Genomic DNA, 10,220 nt, shown 5'->3' with positions numbered 1-10,220 from the left:
AGTGGTATATGATTCAATGGAAAAGGGCCATATAGAGACCAGTCAGGTCTGTCACAATTGAGGACCGGGGAAGCTGCAGAAAAGGCTGAGCCAGTCTGCACAGGGCATAGGAACTACCACCTGCTCTAAGAGTCCCAAGTCAGAGGAGATAAGAGATGGATAAAATGAGTTAAAATCCAGCCATTGCCCCAGCCTCCAATGAAAATTTGATATGTGGGCACTTGGATGTGCGCATTAGTAAAACACTGACTAATTTGAGTCCTGATTTTTATAAACCAATGTACCTTATGTCCCTTAAAACAGTAATTGTTACTGCCAAAATGGTGTCCATCCTAACTTATATTTTACTTTCATCATTCAAGTTTGATTTGTTTTCAACTTTAATGAATCCTTTTGGTACTATTTTTCTTGGTTCCTTTGCCCACTGTCCCCCTTGTCTTATATCCCTGTATAAATAGCTAGTCCATGCAGTGAGAGTCCAAAAAGAAGAAAAATTGCAATACTTAAAATATTTTAACAAATAAAAATGATTGAAACTTCTTTCACTATTTAATCTTCTTCTTCCTTGCAGTCTGCTGGGGAGAGGAACCCTCCCAGTCCAGGTCTCCAGCAGATATTCTAGTTCGCATGCTCCATACGAAGGAAGCCATGTATTAAATTGGGATGAGCCCTTGCATTTCATCACAGAAAGTGAGTGTTGGCTTGAAATTGAGGATCAGCTCATGTGGGCATGAGATGGTGGCTGGGATCATAAACTGCTGCTCCTGGGCAAAGGACCGAATGATTAAAACTGTTGTTTATAGCCCTTATCATTTACAAACAGGTGAACACAGAAAAAAGACTTTCAATTTCCCTAAATTAATTTTCAGTTGAAGGTTCTCTTGTGTCAAAAAGATAAGAAACTTGTATAGAATTACAGTACAAGAAGTTTACAGCTGTTTAAAGGACCTACAAGTCTAAGGTTATCTAGAAAATATGGGTAAAATGACATTTGTCAGAGTGACTCTTATTCTTTATGACACATTTGAGAAATTGAAATGACTTTGAGACAAATGACACCCTTATTTGGGACCCCATCACCTGTGAACAGCTACTGGGGTAAGTTCAGTAAAGTTGGCTCTAAGATATTAATTGTTGGCAGAAAGAGGTAGTCAGGACCTTGGGAAACCCAAGTCTGGCGCTGTGACTGTAGTTTAATATCAAGGAATCCTTATCCCAAGCCAATGTTATCTGCTAAATGAAGGACTTCTCAGCATTTCTTTTTTTTTTTTCCCAAGATTTTGTTGATGTGGACCATTTTTAAAGTCATTTTTGAAACTGTTACAATATTGTTTCTGTTCTATGTTTCAGTGTTTTGGCCACAAGGCATGTGGGATCTTAGCTCCTCCACCAGGGATCAAATCTCACACCCCTTGCACTGGAGGGAAAAGTCTTAACCACTGGACCACCAGGAAGTTCCTCAGCATTTCGATGTGAAGAGGTATCAGCTTTTTATCCCCTCATCTACCAACTGGTGCTACTACCATGTTGCACTTAATTACCCGCCTCTCTGCTGCTGCTGCTAAGTCACTTTAGTCATGTCCGACTCTGTGAGACCCCATGGACAGCAGCCCACCAGGCTCTGCCATCCCTGGGATTCTCCAGGCAAGAACACTGGAGTGGGTTGCCATTTCCTTCTCCAATGCATGAAAGCACTCATTTCCATCACACTCATTTCCATAGTAGTCTGTTTATATACTTCTTTCTCAACCTTATCGATTTTCCAACATATATACACTTACAAATCTTTGCATCTGTGTAACAATAACAACATATTTGGTGCTTACAATGTCTAAGCAACATGCCAAGAATTTAATATGCACTTATTCATTTCTACCTCACAAAACCCCTACTCATTATCACTCCAATAACTTCACCCATTTTACTCATGGGAAAGTTGAACCTTATAGGTTGGGCAATCTGCTCAAGTTGTAGCAGAGAATATCTTCAAAGTATAACCTTTCTGATTCCAAGGTCCATGCATTTAGCTAGTCAAAAGTACTACCTGATACACTCATTTCAATAACTATTTACAGAGTGTATCAAGCACTATACTCGATGCATTTTTAAGTATTTGCACTTCCAACCACCCACACAGTCCTCTTCCCACCTTAAATTTATTCTCATTCATATTTCATCAATAACACCGAAGTCTGTTTCTTATAGAAATTGTCCCAGTTCTTGTGTTTTTAATGTAAGGCAGACCTTTGCGTACTCTTCCCATTTACTCACCCATTATGCCAGGACAAATCTCTATTGAGAAACTCAAATCACACTTCAGTCTCATGTTTTTCCGCGCTGTGCTTAGTCTCTCAGTCGTGTCCAACTCTTTGTGACCCCATGGACTGGAGCCTGTCAGGCTACTCTGTCCATGGGGATTCTCCAGGCAAGAGCACTGGAGTGGGTTGCCATGCCATCCTCCAGGGGATCTTCCCAACCAAGGCGTTGAACCCAGGTCTCTCGCACTGCAGGCAGATTCTTTATGGTCTGAGCCATGGGGGAAGATTCTCCTCACTAACTCAGCCTATAGAAATTACTCCCACATTTGAGATTTTGCTTTTTCACTTAGCAATCCTTGATTTGAGCCATGTGTCTTTTTGTTCATTCTGAGCTATAATACTCTACAGACTTATTTTAATGTCTTCTTGAGCACAGAACTGGGAGCCCATTTTAAGCTTGGTGATTCCTATTGAATAATCAAATGATTAAACAAGTAACCCAAAGAAGCATGTTCCAACAGCAATGATACCAATTGAAAATAAAATGCAGTAACAATCTTAAAAGCAAGTTATAATGCCTTTTGGGAAAACAGTACCATATATCAAAGCCAAAGGATGATTCCTACAAAAACATAGGGAGTCAGAAAAGGTACAGGGGAGAATAAAGTCAGTGATCCCACTTTTACATTAGGGAAAAAATCCACTAACTGGAGGCTGTAGCTTGAACTGAGAAAGAAGCCACTCAGTCTTTTACACAAAGTGAAGGAAAACAGCTCTGCTCAATGTCAGCTACCTGCTCTGGGCTCATACAGGTCTACAATATGACTCCCAGATCTCAATTCATTCATTAATCCTCAAAGAGCAGATGCCCCACAACAGTGTGAAGACAGACCTGTCTGGATCAGATGTTCAGAATTCTTTTGAACAGGACACAGGATTGGCATCCATTAAATACTTTCCTTCAACCATTTTACTCTCATTATGCACAACAAGGGCTTAGGTTAGCAGGGATTAAAGCATGAATTATTCTAAAGCAAGAAGCTTTAGCCTTAAGACATAAAAGTAGAGAAAAACTGGCTTAAAGGAAAAAAAAAAAAAAGAACAATGTAGGATTAGATTATGAACTTGTTCACTGAACAGTTACATAGCAATTTGCTAAGGTAATTATTACCATTAATTTGAGAGCCAATAATTATCATAGCAGTTTTACCATTTCATCTCTCATTTATTTTGAAATCCTTAAAGTAGGGGTTTTTTGTTGTTGTTGTTGTTTTTCCAGATACCTGGTTTGCTTGGCTGCTCTAAAAGCCTCCTTTTTAATGACTTTTATAATCGTAAGCATTTTTTGGTGGGAATCACAAACTTCTCAGATAGCCTTCTTACATTAGTGCAACAATGCACTGAAATCCAAGAGGTAATTCATCTTGGTCACCCTGTCTTCTGCAGAGCACTCCAGCCCGAAGGTTAATAGAAAAGAAGGCTGTGTCTGCCATCTTGGATCTCATTCCATTTCAATTTTCTGGTCACAACACCATGATTTTCTAGCCAAGAGGGGTGAACAGGAGCATATAACTCTCCCCTTGATGCCTTTCCCTCAGGCCCTTCAGTCTTTGGAGTTCAGGCCTTAGTGCTAGTTTAATTGAACTGCTGTGCTTGGCTTCTCCTCTGAGAGAGAGAGATAGATAGTCCCTCTGGTGACTTGTTGCAACAGATTTCAAACTCAGCTGGATTTAACTCTGGGAATTAAAAATACTGCCTGAGACCAGGAGCCCAGTGAAAAGAGACTGGCATTCAAGACACTGGCATGCAAGCAGGCACTTTACAAGAGGTGTACAAAAGTTCTGGCTTTTCTTCCACTTGGCTACCACCAGCTTGCATGGCTCAATTCCCTTTCTTAGGCCATAATAACGGCTGGTATGGGGCATGTGTGGTCATGTTGTGTCTTAGAGGAGCATCTGAGAAACCTGTGCTTGAGGCAATAAAATACCAATATCCTTGGCTTAGAGAAGATATTAGCTTCATAGTCCTGAAAGAAGAAAATTGTCAGCCCTAAGACATTTGCCAATATGTGTTAAAATCAGCTCATTTAAATCCAAACAAACTAATGAAGGTGATAGTTTTAGAAGAGCTAGAATCAGAGGTTCACAGAACCTGGAACTCTATAGAGTGTGATATGAATGAATAACCGAACGCAACAACATGAATATAAATAATGAAAAAAACTGGGGCCCAGGGAGTGAAGTGACTTGTTCAATTGCTTAGCAGTTTGGGGGAAGGATGAAGTCAACATTCAAAAGCTTTTAGGTCTTCCCTGTGCAAAGACTTTTCTCTCTGCTATACACCACTGCCTCAAAACACTCAGAGAAGCTCTGAAGTCAGTTTCCTAATGATATTAGGTAAGAGAAGGATGAGGGAGATAGGGCTTTTCAAAGTCCCAGGAAAACAGGACGCTTGACTGAGTTAGAAATGACAAAAAACAGCCAAAGAAATACTCATGTATTCCTTTCTATACTTGGTCTCAGTGTTCAGTGTTCCCCAGTGTTACTCTTGGGCTTGGTTAATGATGCAAACAGCTAGATAAGGATGGGTGTCAGGAACCAAAGTTTCCACAAGGTCTGCAAGGGGGACTCACAAGTGAAAATCTCTCAACAGACAAAGAGGAGGCAGTTCAGGACATGGGAGATTCCTGGTCTGGCTGGGGATTGTTATTAGCAAGGCCTTGAAGATAGGGGCACAGTGTGCCTTTAAAATCCATCATTAACTTTCTCCAGTCCCTCTAGACCCAGGACTGAGGGAATAGGATGCAGAATATTACAAGGGAGAATCTTAATACAATATGAATTTTTTCCCCTATCTAATTCATAGTAATGAAATCCAGTCACCTACAAAATCTCCTAATGTCTACCCTTCCCTGTGCTTGTGACCGATGCACAGAGATTAATGGGTAACACTCCTTGCCCATAAGAAAGAGACAGATATGTACAACGAGAACTTCAGAGCAAGGTGGCTCCATGACACAAAAAGCATGTGAGTGATCCTGAAGAAGCAACTAAGAGGGATTCAGTACAGGACAACAAGACAGAGATCTCATTCCTGACTGCAATTAAGCCTCCCGGATGATCCCAGAGCATTTGTGCAAGAACTCATTCCAAGGATGAGAAAAGCTAAAAAGATAGAAGTGTTACTACAGGGGAGTCAAGCAGTCTTTCCTTCAAAGACATCAGCAGGAAAATAGGAGGACATTCTCTAGCCATGATCACCTCTCAGGGTGAGTATAGTCCAGGAACTAGCTGCAGGGTAATACGGCTCTGCCATGCCCTCCCCACAAAAAAAAAAAAAAAACAAAAAACAAACAAACAAAAAAAAACCTCTATTATTGAAACAGTTGAGATGTGGCATAGGATACTAAGGCCTTCCTCTCAAAGGGACACAAATGAAACAGGACTCCTTGGTGCTGGAAGCAATAGAGCTATCAGTAACAAGTGGCCATCAAACAGATTTGCTACATTGTTGATGTTTTCAGTCCATGTTTAAAAATAGGTATGATGCCTGCAAAGAAAGGCAGCTCAATTTCATAGACACCTGCTTCTGCTAATGAGCTGCTACTCTGCTTTTACCTGGGCCCTCTTGTGGCCAATCACGTCCCCCATGTGCTCTGCATGGTGAACCACTGGGAGTCAAGACCCTTGAGAGGTGAAGCAGTTTTAGTTGGTGAATGATCTTGACTCTGTTTCTTGAACCCGGGCAAAGACTCTTCCCTTAGGCCTTAGTTTCTACCTGAGATCCCCTAAGAGCATGGCAGATGGAGTAAGATCCTAGCCAAGGAAGCTATAAAGAAATATTGATTCAAAGACAGTGTCTGACTTTATGATTATACAATGGAGGGATGCAGCCCAGCATGAGTGCTTCATGAGAGTGAGAGGGAAGAGAAAAGAGGCAGTAAACATGCAACGTGTCTTGAAGCCGTTGGATGTCCTCGGTGCAGCCTAGCAGAGAAAACAAAGGAGAGGCTGACTGCGTCCTCATGTGTCTGGGCTCCACAGCAAGCATGAGATCATCATCATTAGCCTGCTCTACCTCAATGAAGATGAGTCCCTGTAACAGAAGGGATAATGCATGCTGGAAGCACAGTCTCCCCTGTTCAGGGAGTTCTGTGTCTCAGAATGCACCTCAGTGATGAATGTCTGCTGTCTGGAGATTCTGGGCCCACACAGCTACTGGCCTGGCATTGCAGCGGGGCCGGCTGCCTGGCCAGGTCTGAAATGCCTGAGGACATAGATAATTCTGAGTTATTTTTCTCCAGGGAAATCCCTCTGGCAGTATCTACATCCAGAAATCATAACACATGTTCAGAGATACAGATGTGGACCTTACCCCTGAGTGCTGACACCTGTCCTAGATACAAAATAGATTTAACCTAATGTGAGCCCGGGCATCCCTAGTGGCTCAGACAATAGTCTGCCTTCGATGCAGGAGATCAGGGTTTGATCTGTGGATCAGGAGGGTCCCTGGAGAACGGGGTGGCTACCCACTCCAGTATTCTTGCCTGGAGAATCCCAGGGACAAAGCAGCTTATTATTGGGCTTCCCAGGTGGTGCTACTGGTAAAGAACTTGTCTGCCAAAGAAAGAGTCACAAGAGGCATTGATTTGATCCCTGTAAAGATGCCCTGGAGGCAGGCACGAACCCACTCCAGTATTCTTGCCTGGACAATTCCATGGATAGAGGAGCCTGGCGGGTTACAGTCCATAGGGTCACAAAGAGGCAGACACGACTGAAGCAACTTAGCAAGCAGTATGAGCCCAGAGTTGCTGAATGCGACAACAGGCAATTCCTGGTGGGAAGACCTCTGAAAAATGTCATTCTCAGTGCCTCTGCCAGGGGTCTCCTTCATGTGCTTCCCAAGAAACATGATCTGCAACTTTTCACGTGGTGATGCCCATGCATTTCCTAACACATGTGGGGTTCCCGATATTGAACACCAACACAGCATCTGTCTCATTGACCTTGATGTGCTTCTTTCTGTCATACATATTCCATCCATTTTCTCAACACACACCCTTTCCAGTTTCCCCACCTTATTATTCTCTGTACCACTTCATCTACCCTCTGTTCCTGTGATTTCATCTGCTCCGTTGTGACATCATTGTGTCGGCTCCATCACTGTGTTCATCTGCTCCTCTCATGGCTAAAGCTTTGCTTATTCCTAACCTGCCTGGAAAAATTGCTTCCTTTTTGAAATATTCCCACTGCTACCAGATAAATGTGATCTCTTTTAGTCTCTCAAACTCTCTAAAGCTGGAGTTGAGTGATGTGCTGGAAACTGTGTGTATCTGTTCCCAATTCTACGTTCAGGCAAGTCAAGGCTGATAGTTCAGAATCAGCCCTGGTTGGGGGAGTATCATATTTACACCATGGTTAACAACAAGTGCTACAAATCAGAGCTTCCCATTGCCTCCAACACCAGTGGGTTTGTGAAGAGCACAGAGCACAGGAGATGACATATGTGTGGTACTCAATAAATTTTTGCTGGATGGATTTTCACATACTAAAGACATTACCTTTTGGTCTCCAATACAGAAAATATGGGCTTCCCTAGTGACTCATCGGTAAAGAATCTGCCTGCCAATGCAGCCAACGGCAACCCACTCCAGTACTCTTGCCTGGGAAATCCCATGGACGGAGGAGCCTGGTAGGCTGCAGTCCATGGGGTCGTGAAGAGTCGGATACAATTGACTTGTCAGATACACTTTTCACTTTCATGCATTGGAGAAGGACGTGGCAACCCACTCCAGTGTTCTTGCCTGGAGAATCCCAGGGACAGGGGACCCTGGTGGGCTGCTGTCTATGGGGTCGCACAGAGTCGGACACGACTGGAGTGACTTAGCAGCAGCAGCCAATGCAAGAGACACAGAAGATGCAGGTTCGATCCCTGGATAAGGAAGATCCAGTGTGGTATTCCTGCCTGGGAAATCCCATGGACAGAGGAGCCTGGAGGGCTACAGTCCATAGGGTCGCAAAGAGTCAGACACAACTAAGCAACTGAGCACGCATGAACAGAAGGCATGTTTTCATTTACTTGTTTTTTTAAGAGTAAAATATTGATCCATTGTGAGTAAAAGAACTTTGTAAAATAATAAAGAGCATGCTTAGTAAGAATGCTGCTTTGTGTACAAACAGAACATATGACTTTCAATAGGACAAAGCATTATCACCCTCTGCGAAGCCAGAAGGCTTCTTGCTCTCCTCCAGCAGCCAAGTTTGTTCATCTGAGGCTAAAGGTCTCTCTCGCCAAGAACAGACTTCTGAAAACAATTGTTGGAGCCACAATATAACTGTGGTTCTTTATCTTTCCTTTCTTTCTTTTTCTTTCCCAGAGCAAGAATAACCTTCAAAGAATTTTTTGATCTGAGATACCCATTTTCTTGGACCGTAATCTTAACCCATATGCCATCTAGCTATGAACTTCTTTTTGATGAGAAAAGCTGAAAAGGGAGAGAAATGGTCTGGATCTAATCTGGCAGGCAGAAGGTATGTGGTTCAAAAATAGTCAGGATTTTTTAGAGTCTTCAGGGAGTGAAAGAGGCAACCATGTGACATTAAATTCCAGTTCTAAACATCCCCCAGCCTCTTATTTATGAAGCAAGCTGTATTAACAAGCATGGGTAAGCACACAAACAAAATCTGGCTCATTCAAGGAACAAAGGATGTGAGTAGCTCACAGATTCAACAAAAGTCTGGTGAACCAGACTCAGAAAACAAGCAGGAATCAAGAAAACATGGCTGCAGGATTCAGCCTGGGTCATGCCCCTGACAACTCACGTGTTAGCGTCTCTACACCTCTGTTACGTATGGATAACTTCCCAACTGTGCCTGGGAGTTTCAGTTTCTTCCTCCAGATTTGAGGCGTAAGCTGAGCCCAGATCACATTTTACTCTGTTAGCCTACTGTAAGCTAACAACCTGTATTAGGCTTCTGTAAGGGGAAATAGGTAGTTCGTCCCATAAGAATTCCACTCTAGGGGATGACTTCAAATAAAGAGGTGTCTAGATCCTGCGGAGCTAAAACACAAAATGAGAACTACAATGCAAGTACAAAAAGAATGGAGATGGAAGAACAAAACAAGACAACTCCTGACCTGCTTGTGCGTTTGTCTTTCCAGGTAAAAAGAAACACCAAAAGTAATTCACAGTTTAAATTGCTTTTAAGGTATTGATATATCTTGAATATGTCTAAACAGTGAAACACTATAAAAAATTTCTTCCATTTACCTATATATCAAGCCAGGTAAAGTGTTTGCTCCAGCATTTGTTTATGACATGGAAAAAAAAAATTGAAACTAGAGATGCCTGATTTGCTCCTAGAAAGCCTAAGCCAATCCTTGTTCGGCTGCTGCATTAAAAACAATGAATTTACTCTATATCCATTTTCCCATTATATTATCAAAGAATAATGACTCCCATTTTAAAGTTGTTGAAAGTCATTTTGACATTCAGAAAGAACACAGAGTCACCACCAGAGTCATCACTATTAGTTATCTGACCCCTATACTTGTATATATTGGATTCTAACAGCAAATTCCTAGGACTTCCCAGGCAGCCCAGTGCTCAGTGGTGAGGATTCCATGCTTCCACTGCAGGAAGCATCAGGAGTTTGATCCCTGATCTGGGAATTTAGATCCTACAGGCAGCATGTCGAAAGAAAAACAAAAAATGGAAACCAGAAACTCTTTTGCTTCATGTATCCATCTTTACTTCATACAGTATGCGCCTCAGGTGTGCAGCCAGACTGACCTACACTTCCACCCTTCTCCTTGCCATGGACTGGCTTAGAGTGAGTATATGACCTGACTCTGGCCAATGAGATCTGAAAGCAAGCCTGTGGAGTCCTTGGAAGATACAGAAAGAGACATGCTCACTTTTTCACCTCCTGGTTGTTATTAGGACAAAATATGATACCTGAA

At 42.3% G+C, this 10,220-nt stretch overlaps 1 long non-coding RNA gene across 1 annotated transcript; it reads left to right on the top strand.

The window, feature by feature from the left end:
- Nucleotides 1-571: 571 nt before the first annotated feature.
- Nucleotides 572-9,677, top strand: LOC138436700 (uncharacterized). The gene is made up of 3 exons (XR_011255533.1): nt 572-690; nt 1,351-1,480; nt 8,635-9,677. It is a non-coding gene; the product is annotated as an uncharacterized lncRNA (long non-coding RNA).
- The last annotated feature ends 543 nt before the right edge of the window (nt 9,678-10,220 follow it).

The sequence above is a fragment of the Ovis canadensis genome, chromosome 3 (genome assembly GCF_042477335.2).
Source record: "Ovis canadensis isolate MfBH-ARS-UI-01 breed Bighorn chromosome 3, ARS-UI_OviCan_v2, whole genome shotgun sequence".
NCBI classification, from domain to species: domain Eukaryota; kingdom Metazoa; phylum Chordata; class Mammalia; order Artiodactyla; family Bovidae; genus Ovis; species Ovis canadensis.
Note: the sequence above shows the minus strand (reverse complement) of the source record. Positions and strands in the feature narration are given on the sequence as shown.